Source organism: Xenopus tropicalis, chromosome 2, assembly GCF_000004195.4.
Source record: "Xenopus tropicalis strain Nigerian chromosome 2, UCB_Xtro_10.0, whole genome shotgun sequence".
NCBI classification, from domain to species: domain Eukaryota; kingdom Metazoa; phylum Chordata; class Amphibia; order Anura; family Pipidae; genus Xenopus; species Xenopus tropicalis.
In genome coordinates, this window is record NC_030678.2 from 7,086,671 (window position 1) to 7,098,815 (window position 12,145).

Sequence of the window (12,145 nt, forward strand, 5' to 3'; positions counted from 1 at the left end):
AAAGGGAATCATTTAACCATGAAATAAACCCAATAGGGCTGTTCTGCCCCCAATAAGGGGTAATTATATCTTAGGTGGGATCAAGTACAGGTACTGTTTTATTATTACAGAGAAAAGGGAATAATTTAACCATTAAATAAACCCAATAGGGCTGTTCTGCCCCAATAAGGGGTAATTATATCTTAGTTGGGATCAAGTACAGGTACTGTTTTATTATTACAGAGAAAAGGGAATCATTTAACCATGAAATAAACCCAATAGGGCTGTTCTGCCCCCAATAAGGGGTAATTATATCTTAGTTGGGATCAAGTACAGGTACTGTTTTATTATTACAGAGAAAAGGGAATCATTTAACCATGAAATAAACCCAATAGGGCTGTTCTGCCCCAATAAGGGGTAATTATATCTTAGTTGGGATCAAGTACAGGTACTGTTTTATTACCGTATATACTCGAGTATAAGCCGATCCAAATATAAGCTGAGGTACCTAATTTTACCTAAGAAAATTGGAAAATTTTATTGACTCGAGTATAAGCCTAGGGTGGGAAATGCAGCGGCTATTGCTAAGTTTTAACAATCAAAATAAATACCAATAAAATTACATTAATTGAGGCATCAGTGGGGTATATGTTTTATAACTTTTTATTGCTAGTGGGAGCCTATGCCAGGGCACTGGAGGGTCTGGTTGCAGTGGCCTAATTTGCACACAAAGGACAGAGGGTGCTAGTCTAGAGGGACACATGGCACCCGACTTGAGTATAAGTCGAGGGTGACTTTTTCAGCACATTTTGGGTGCTGAAAAACTAGGCTTATACTCGAGTATATACAGTATTACAGAGAAAAGGGAATCATTTAACCATTAAATAAACCCAATAGGGCTGTTCTGCCCCAATAAGGGGTAATTATATCTTAGTTGGGATCAAGTACAGGTACTGTTTTATTATTACAGAGAAAAGGGAATCATTTAACCATTAAATAAACCCAATAGGGCTGTTCTGCCCCAATAAGGGGTAATTATATCTTAGTTGGGATCAAGTACAGGTACTGTTTTATTATTACAGAGAAAAGGGAATCATTTAACCATTAAATAAACCCAATAGGGCTGTTCTGCCCCAATAAGGGGTAATTATATCTTAGTTGGGATCAAGTACAGGTACTGTTTTATTATTACAGAGGAAGGCACTATTACATTTCCAGTCAAACCGGCCCTTCTATATCTTTTTTGTATTACAAAGATAATCAAATGATGGGATTCTCTGCCATGGGATAAAATAATGAGCGATTCATCTGTGAGGTTTGGAAATTAGTAATTAGTGGAAATTCCTAATGCATCAGTCATTCATCCACAATTGCAAGAATATCTTGAACAGCAAATAAGATTTCACCTCAAATCTTATCCTAATTGACCATCAAGTTGGGCTTGCAGGTGTTTCTGGGAGTTTCTAGGAGAACCAATACATATTATATTATTACTAATTCTGTGGTTTGATGGGATTTGGAAATATACCCACCAGTCCTCTGGGCAGGTTCATTCACATCTTTTGGGGAGATTTGTTTTCCTACAGGCTGGAAAAGACTGAATCTAATGGGCTTATTTCTTATTGAGTCTAAGGCTTATGGCACAAGGGTGTTTGTACTGAATGGCAGCACTTAAACGCCCTACATGACACGAGCTGCTTCCAATCCATATGAATGGGAAATGTGCTGCTTGTGGCTGACGCTGCCTGGCCGGGATCTTTCAAGAACACCGAAATAAGGGTTTCAAGCTTTCAGTATCTGACAATTCCTTTTTATGCTATAGGCAGCACGATAAATATTCATATGAATGGGGAGCGGGTGGAGGAAAGCAAAGAAGGTTTTGACTGCCACTAAGTTCCCTTTGGAGATCAAATCTTTGGCCCTTAGTTCATAGCAGGGTTGCAGATACAGGTATGGGACCTGAAGGCTCTGGATAAGGGATCTTTTCATTTGGATCTCCATATCCTACGTCTACTAGAAAATAATTTAACCATAAAATAAACCCAACAGGATTGTTTTTCCTCCAATAAGGGGTAATTATATCTTAGTTGGGATCAAGTACAGGTTCTGTTTTATTATTACAGAGAAAAGGGAATCATTTAACCATTAAATAAACCCAATAGGGCTGTTCTGCCCCCAATAAGGGGTAATTATATCTTAGTTGGGATCAAGTACAGGTACTGTTTTATTATTACAGAGAAAAGGGAATCATTTAACCATTAAATAAACCCAATAGGGCTGTTCTGCCCCCAATAAGGGGTAATTATATCTTAGTTGGGATCAAGTACAGGTACTGTTTTATTATTACAGAGAAAAGGGAATCATTTAACCATTAAATAAACCCAATAGGGCTGTTCTGCCCCAATAAGGGGTAATTATATCTTAGTTGGGATCAAGTACAGGTACTGTTTTATTATTACAGACAAAAGGGAATCATTTAACCATTAACTATGTAACTATATCATTAAATAAACCCAATAGGGCTGTTCTGCCCCAATAAGGGGTAATTATATCTTAGTTGGGATCAAGTACAGGTACTGTTTTATTATTACAGAGAAAAGGGAATCATTTAACCATTAAATAAACCCAATAGGGCTGTTCTGCCCCAATAAGGGGTAATTATATCTTAGTTGGGATCAAGTACAGGTACTGTTTTATTATTACAGAGAAAAGGGAAATCAGTTTTAAAAACCGGAATTATTTGATTCTATGGGAGATTGCCTTCTGGATAATGGGTTTAAAGATGATAATGGATCCCATACCTATATAGAAAAACATTGGGGTAGCAGCCATTCAGCTATGGTTTTAAAAACATTTAGGGAAGTGTTAACCCCAAATCTTATCCACTGACCTTCAGTCTGGCTTTCAGGTTTATTTAGAAGGGTAATCAAATGGTACCTTCGTTGGCCTTCAGACTGGGCTCCAAGCCAATCTAGGAACCTTAGACTGTTGTTACTGTGCCCTATAATACATTATATCCATATGGACAGCAGACTCAAGTCTATGGATAACCTGTGACCACTGCTTGGTGTGTGTAACTATGGTTGGGATATACACCCATTATCATCATCAAGCTTTGTGGCAAGACGTGAACCCCAAAATGATATTTCTGTGGGGCCAGTGGATTCTCTCCTGTAAAATCTCTAGAGGAATATGACCGTGCATGTCATGGGAAGGATTACTGGATTACTTTGCATGGATTTCTAATGTCAAGTCTTCTTCCCGCTGTGTCATTAAAAAATTCCTGTGTTCGTCTCCGCACTGCTTGTGACATTAGCCGCGTTCCACCCAGTGTGACACTTCCATTGATTTTCCACCGTCTCCAGTTATTATGCTATTCATTAGTTGTCACAAAATATATTCCAGATAATTTCCAGCTAGCAAAGAGCTCTATTATCCAGTACTAGATGCCAATCAATAGCTAAACAAGTGCGTATTAACTCGCCGCTCCGAGAAATAGAGAAAGGACGGGAGTGTGTGCATTGTACGATGAGAATTAATTCCCTTTTCTGCCCACAATAAAAGGCATTTTCCCTATCCGCGCTCTGCAGGGCTATCGCTGTCTTTTCTGCTTAAACAAGTCATTGCCGATGCTGCGCTTACAATGCTATTAGAGAGTGGAAGATTAGTACGGGTCGGGCTAACGAGGCTGACACATGATTGACAGCTAATGTTTCGGAAGAAAGGATCTTTGTGGCCACTTTGTGCCTGTGGGGTCAATGCAATAATAATCAACATTCAACCGCGTTCAGCACAGCACAAGTTTGTACAGTGGGATCTTCTGCTTCTGAGAGCTTGGCATATAGAGGTATAGAGCCAAAGTCCTATAGAACCAAAAACACATAATGTATAATGTTCTGTGCCTGGTATAAATAGAAGGTGAAATGTTTTAGGCTTCCAACACTCAAGGTGGGTGACCGGTTTCCTAAATATATAATCAAATGGCAAATCATCGAGGACACCACTAGGCCCTCTATATTTCTGGTCTTCAAGTAGCCCCTGTTAGGTGCCTTGTTCTCTGTTTTATTATTACAGAGAATAGGGAATCATTTAACCATTAAATAAACCCAATAGGGCTGTTCTGCCCCCAATAAGGGGTAATTATATCTTAGTTGGGATCAAGTACATTTACTGTTTTATTATAACAGAGAAAAGGGAATCATTTAACCATTAAATAAACCCAATAGGGCTGTTCTGCCCCAATAAGGGGTAATTATATCTTAGTTGGGATCAAGTACAGGTACTGTTTTATTATTACAGAGAAAAGGGAATCATTTAACCATTAAATAAACCCAATAGGGCTGTTCTGCCCCAATAAGGGGTAATTATATCTTAGTTGGGATCAAGTACAGGTACTGTTTTATTATTACAGAGAAAAGGGAATCATTTAACCATTAAATAAACCCAATAGGGCTGTTCTGCCCCCAATAAGGGGTAATTATATCTTAGTTGGGATCAAGTACAGGTACTGTTTTATTATTACAGAGAAAAGGGAATCATTTAACCATTAAATAAACCCAATAGGACTGTTCTGCCCCAATAAGGGGTAATTATATCTTAGTTGGGATCAAGTACAGGTACTGTTTTATTATTACAGAGAAAAGGGAATCATTTAACCATTAAATAAACCCAATAGGGCTGTTCTGCCCCAATAAGGGGTAATTATATCTTAGTTGGGATCAAGTACAGGTACTGTTTTATTATTACAGAGAAAAGGGAATCATTTAACCATTAAATAAACCCAATAGGGCTGTTCTGCCCCCAATAAGGGGTAATTATATCTTAGTTGGGATCAAGTACAGGTACTGTTTTATTATTACAGAGAAAAGGGAATCATTTAACCATTAAATAAACCCAATAGGGCTGTTCTGCCCCCAATAAGGGGTAATTATATCTTAGTTGGGATCAAGTACAGGTACTGTTTTATTATTACAGAGAAAAGGGAATCATTTAACAATTAAATAAACCCAATAGGGCTTTTCTGCCCCCAATAAGGGGTAATTATATCTTAGTTGGGATCAAGTACAGGTACTGTTTTATTATTACAGAGAAAAAGGGAATCTTTTTTAAAAATTTGAATTATTTGATTAAAATGGAGTTTATGGGAGATGGCCTTTCCGTAATTTGGAACTTTCCGGATAATGGGTTTCCGGATAAGGGGTCCAATACCTGTACATTATTACCGTACACATCTCTCCACGTCTCTCCACGGGTTTGGGCTGAACCTAATCAAGATCACAAGATCACGGACTTAGACAATGTACAGACTGCCGTCTAGCACAAAAGCTTGTGTTAGAACTCTTATGGATCAGGAACATTATCCTTGCAGATACTCGGTACTGGGGAAAGTCCAGTCATTGCATTAGCAGCACCGAGCTGTAAATAACATTACTGACTGGCTGGTGTCACAGCCGAGCGGTAATTCAAAGCCGCTAAGCAGCTTAGCGCCCATTTAAAGTCGGCAGCAAACAGGAAACGCTCACTATTGAATCCTTATATCACCGCTGAAGATGTTTGACTCTTTCCGACCAAAATTGCCGTTTTACCTGTAGAATCCATCCCTGGCCCTCCCTTATTTTGGGGTGTTGGTCACATAGTCTACTGCAGGGTATCGCCAGACTTTTTCCCGCCTCAGTCGACTTTTTACTCCTCCCCGCATACGTATGCATGCCCAATAAACGCGTGGAACCGCCGCACTTCCATAGTAACATAGTAAGATAGGTTGAAAAAAGACACACGTCCATCACGTTTAACCATAATGCCTATATATAACCTGCCTAACTGCCAGTTGATCCAGAGGAAGGCAAAAAACCCCATCTGAAGCCTCTCTAATTTGCCCCAGAGGGGGAAAAAATCCTTCCTGACTCCAAGATGGCAATCAGACCAGTCCCTCGGGCAACTTGTACTAAGAGCTATCTCCCCTACCCCTGTATTCCCTCACTTGTACTGAGAGCTATCCCCCCTACCCCTGTATTCCCTCACTTGTACTGAGAGCTATCCCCCCTACCCCTGTATTCCCTCACTTGTACTGAGAGCTATCTCCCCTACCCCTGTATTCCCTCACTTGTACTGAGAGCTATCCCCCTACCCCTGTATTCCCTCACTTGTACTGAGAGCTATCCCCCCCCTATCCCCTGAGCTTCCCCTACCCGTATTCCCTCACTTGTACTGAGAGCTATCTCCCCTACCCCTGTATTCCCTCACTTGTACTGAGAGCTATCCCCCCTACCCCTGTATTCCCTCACTTGTACTGAGAGCTATCCCCCCTACCCCTGTATTCCCTCACTTGTACTAAGAGCTATCTCCCCCTACCCCTGTATTCCCTCACTTGTACTGAGAGCTATCCCCCCTACCCCTGTATTCCCTCACTTGTACTGAGAGCTATCCCCCCTACCCCTGTATTCCCTCACTTGTACTGAGAGCTATCCCCCCTACCCCTGTATTCCCTCACTTGTACTGAGAGCTATCCCCCCTACCCCTGTATTCCCTCACTTGTACTGAGAGCTATCCCCCCTACCCCTGTATTCCCTCACTTGTACTGAGAGCTATCTCCCCCTACCCCTGTATTCCCTCACTTGTACTGAGAGCTATCCCCCCTACCCCTGTATTCCCTCACTTGTACTGAGAGCTATCCCCCTACCCCTGTATTCCCTCACTTGTACTGAGAGCTATCCCCCTACCCCTGTATTCCCTCACTTGTACTGAGAGCTATCCCCCCTACCCCTGTATTCCCTCACTTGTACTGAGAGCTATCCCCCTACCCCTGTATTCCCTCACTTGTACTGAGAGCTATCCCCCTACCCCCTGTATTCCCTCACTTGTACTGAGAGCTATCCCCCCTACCCCTGTATTCCCTCACTTGTACTGAGAGCTATCCCCCCTACCCCTGTATTCCCTCACTTGTACTGAGAGCTATCCCCCCTACCCCTGTATTCCCTCACTTGTACTGAGAGCTATCCCCCCTACCCCTGTATTCCCTCACTTGTACTGAGAGCTATCCCCCTACCCCTGTATTCCCTCACTTGTACTGAGAGCTATCCCCCTACCCCTGTATTCCCTCACTTGTACTGAGAGCTATCCCCCCTACCCCTGTATTCCCTCACTTGTACTGAGAGCTATCCCCCTACCCTGTATTCCCTCACTTGTACTGAGAGCTATCCCCCCTACCCCTGTATTCCCTCACTTGTACTGAGAGCTATCTCCCCTACCCCTGTATTCCCTCACTTGTACTGAGAGCTATCTCCCCTACCCTGTATTCCCTCACTTGTACTGAGAGCTATCTCCCCCTACCCCTGTATTCCCTCACTTGTACTGAGAGCTATCTCCCTACCCCTGTATTCCCTCCTTGTACTGAGAGCTATCCCCCTACCCCTGTATTCCTCACTTGTACTGAGAGCTATCCCCCCTACCCCTGTATTCCCTCACTTGTACTGAGAGCTATCTCCCCTACCCCTGTATTCCCTCACTTGTACTGAGAGCTATCTCCTCTACCCCTGTATTCCCTCACTTGTACTGAGAGCTATCTCCCCTACCCCTGTATTCCCTCACTTGTACTGAGAGCTATCTCCCCTACCCCTGTATTCCCTCACTTGTACTGAGAGCTATCTCCCCTACCCCTGTATTCCCTCACTTGTACTGAGAGCTATCTCCCATACCCCTGTATTCCCTCACTTGTACTGAGAGCTATCCCCCTACCCCTGTATTCCCTCACTTGTACTAAGAGCTATCCTCCCTACCCCTGTATTCCCTCACTTGTACTGAGAGCTATCCTCCCTACCCCTGTATTCCCTCACTTGTACTGAGAGCTATCCCCCTACCCCTGTATTCCCTCACTTGTACTGAGAGCTATCTCCCATACCCCTGTATTCCCTCACTTGTACTGAGAGCTATCTCCCATACCCCTGTATTCCCTCACTTGTACTGAGAGCTATCCCCCTACCCCTGTATTCCCTCACTTGTACTAAGAGCTATCCTCCCTACCCCTGTATTCCCTCACTTGTACTGAGAGCTATCCTCCCTACCCCTGTATTCCCTCACTTGTACTGAGAGCTATCCCCCCTACCCCTGTATTCCCTCACTTGTACTGAGAGCTATCTCCCCTACCCCTGTATTCCCTCACTTGTACTGAGAGCTATCCCCCTACCCCTGTATTCCCTCACTTGTACTGAGAGCTATCTCCCATACCCCTGTATTCCCTCACTTGTACTGAGAGCTATCCCCCCTACCCCTGTATTCCCTCACTTGTACTGAGAGCTATCCCCCCTACCCCTGTATTCCCTCACTTGCTAAATACCCACCCAAACCCCTTATTAAAGGTATATTAGCTTCCACATTTCCCTGCTTCGACGCACTCCACCAGAAATCCACAGGGGATCGACTGGTAGACCGCGATCAACATTTTGGCCACCCCTGGTCTACTGGAACCCAGTACTCACAATAGGGGAGTGTGTAGGTGCTGAACAATGAATGCGGCCATCTGGCCATCCCAGAGTCACAACATGGAGTCAAAGGTTGCAATGAAAGTAAATAGAGAATAAAAGCATATCTCTCCTTACACCTCTCCAGGATGATGGCGGCTGTCCATGGTCATCTTTGTCCTTCTATTGCCCCCTGAGCTCCCTAGGAAGAGACTCTCCCTTCCATTAAAGACAATTGTGTTCCCCTTAAGGTGGCCATACACTGTGCAATTCTTTTGTTTGTCCAACTAAGCACATTTGTATTGGGAAAATGGACTTTGTTGGGCACATAACTGAAATAAAGTAGACTTGTTTATATACGTTATGTCTCTTCAGCTGCTTACAAAAAAGCCCTACTGCCACCATTTTCCCTACTGTCCGCATCTGCCACACAGTTGCCCTCTTTCTATACTGGCAGCAAGTTTTGCCATTGTCTCTCTCTTGTTCTACTGTTGCCTTCTGTCCCCACGTGCCCTACAGTTGTCACCTTGCCCCACTGTGAGCATGTTTTCTTATCTCCACTCTTTCTACTTCAGTTGCCGTCTTCTTATTGTCACCATCTTTCTTACCATCTTGCCCTACTGCCTCTAGTTTCCATGCTGCCTCCATTTGGCATACAGTTGCCCCCTTGCCTTACTGACAGCATGTCTATGAAGATTCTCATTCATCCAGGTCATGATATACAGTATCTAGTAGAATTAAGTCTAAAACAACTGGACTTTTCTGAGTTTTTCTTGAAAACGTTTCACCACTCATCCGAGTGGCTTCTTCAGTTCAAATGACTGGTAGGGAATTCCCCGGTATTTAAACTCTTGATGGTAGTAGAGTCACAGACATCCAATCACAATGGTTCCATTGAACTTGTTCAGTTAGGTGTTAGCTGAAACTGACAGGTGTAAGAAGGTATGATCCAATCACAATGGTACCAAGATTCTCATTGATGAAGGTGTTAATCCTTCAAAGTACATGACTGGAAGTGTGAACTGTTGTGAAACTGCCGGGGTAAGGATGTCAACGCGCCATTGTATGTTGGTGACAAGCGGTGTCTCAGGCCCCCTCCTCTGTTCAGGGATGGTTTTTCCAGGTTGGCATAAATGGCCTCTTTCACACCTCTTTCAAACCATCTGTCCTCTCGGTCCAAAATATGCACGTTACTGTCCTCAAAAGAGTGACCTTTTTCTTTGAGGTGTAGATAGACCGCTGAGTCTTGTCCTGAGGAGTTTGCCCGCCTATGTTGGGCCATTCTCTTACAGAGAGGTTGTTTTGTCTCCCCAATGTATAAGTCTGAGCACTCTTCACTACACTGGACAGCATAGACCACATTACTTTTCATGTGCTTGGGTGTTGGGTCTTTCGGGTGCACCAGCTTCTGTCTCAGGGTGTTGCTGGGTTTGAAAAACACAGGAATGCGATGTTTGTTGAAAATTCTCCTAAGTTTTTCTGATGTTCCAGCAACATATGGAATGACTATGTTGTTTCGCCTGCTGTGTTCCTCCCTTCTGTTTGTAGGTCTGGTCTTTCTGTTGGTCTTTGATTTGGTTTTGATGAAGGCCCAGTCTGGGTACCCACAAGTTTTCAGAGCTCCTTTTAGATGTTTATATTCTTTCTCCTTGGCCTCTGCATTGGATGCCACAGTTTCAGCCCGATGATGTAGAGTCCTAATTACACCCAGTTTATGTTCCAAAGGGTGGTGGGAATCAAACAGCAAGTACTGGTCTGTGTGGGTGGGTTTCCTGTATACTTCAATATCCAGGTCCCTCCCCTCTTTGATAACTATAGCACAGTCCAAAAAAGCCAGTTTGCTGCAAACTGCAAACTGGCTTTTTTGGACTGTGCTATAGTTATCAAAGAGGGGAGGGACCTGGATATTGAAGTATACAGGAAACCCACCCACACAGACCAGTACTTGCTGTTTGATTCCCACCACCCTTTGGAACATAAACTGGGTGTAATTAGGACTCTACATCATCGGGCTGAAACTGTGGCATCCAATGCAGAGGCCAAGGAGAAAGAATATAAACATCTAAAAGGAGCTCTGAAAACTTGTGGGTACCCAGACTGGGCCTTCATCAAAACCAAATCAAAGACCAACAGAAAGACCAGACCTACAAACAGAAGGGAGGAACACAGCAGGCGAAACAACATAGTCATTCCATATGTTGCTGGAACATCAGAAAAACTTAGGAGAATTTTCAACAAACATCGCATTCCTGTGTTTTTCAAACCCAGCAACACCCTGAGACAGAAGCTGGTGCACCCGAAAGACCCAACACCCAAGCACATGAAAAGTAATGTGGTCTATGCTGTCCAGTGTAGTGAAGAGTGCTCAGACTTATACATTGGGGAGACAAAACAACCTCTCTGTAAGAGAATGGCCCAACATAGGCGGGCAAACTCCTCAGGACAAGACTCAGCGGTCTATCTACACCTCAAAGAAAAAGGTCACTCTTTTGAGGACAGTAACGTGCATATTTTGGACCGAGAGGACAGATGGTTTGAAAGAGGTGTGAAAGAGGCCATTTATGCCAACCTGGAAAAACCATCCCTGAACAGAGGAGGGGGCCTGAGACACCGCTTGTCACCAACATACAATGGCGCGTTGACATCCTTACCCCGGCAGTTTCACAACAGTTCACACTTCCAGTCATGTACTTTGAAGGATTAACACCTTCATCAATGAGAATCTTGGTACCATTGTGATTGGATCATACCTTCTTACACCTGTCAGTTTCAGCTAACACCTAACTGAACAAGTTCAATGGAACCATTGTGATTGGATGTCTGTGACTCTACTACCATCAAGAGTTTAAATACCGGGGAATTCCCTACCAGTCATTTGAACTGAAGAAGCCACTCGGATGAGTGGTGAAACGTTTTCAAGAAAAACTCAGAAAAGTCCAGTTGTTTTAGACTTAATTCTACTAGATACTACTGACAGCATGTTTCCATACTGCTACCATCCTTCCCTATTGCCTCCAGTCTGCCCTACTGTCACCATCTTGCTATATTATTTCCATTTGCACTACTAGTACAAGTTAGGCAACGTTGGCGTTAAAATGTTGCTGCCACCATCTTGCCCTACTTCCACCATATTTCCCCCCTGTCTCCATTTGTCCTACCATTGCCCTCTCGACATATTGTCAACATCTTTCCCTATTGCCACTATCTTTCCCTACTGTCCTTACTTGACCTACACTTGCTGTCTTTCCTTATGGTCTCTATTTTGGCCTATCATCTTGCTTTACTGCCTCTATTTTGGCCTAAAGTCCTCATCTTGCCCTACTGTCTCCATCTTGCCCTACTGTCTCTATCTTGCCCTACTGTCTCCATCTTGTCCTACTGTCTCCATCTTGCCCTACTTTCTCCATCTTGCCCTACTGTCTCCATCTTACCCTACTGTCTCCATCTTGCCCTACTGTCTCCATCTTGTCCTACTGTCTCCATCTTGCCCTACTGTTTCCATCTTGTCCTACTGTCTCCATCTTGTCCTAATGTCTCCATCTTGCCCTACTGTCTCCATCTTGTCCTACTGTCTCCATCTTGTCCTACTGTCTCCATCTTGCCCTACTGTCTCCATCTTGCCCTACTGTCTCCATCTTGCCCTACAGTCTCCATCTTGCCCTACTGTCTCCATCTTGCCCTACTGTCTCCATCTTGCCCTACTGTCTCCA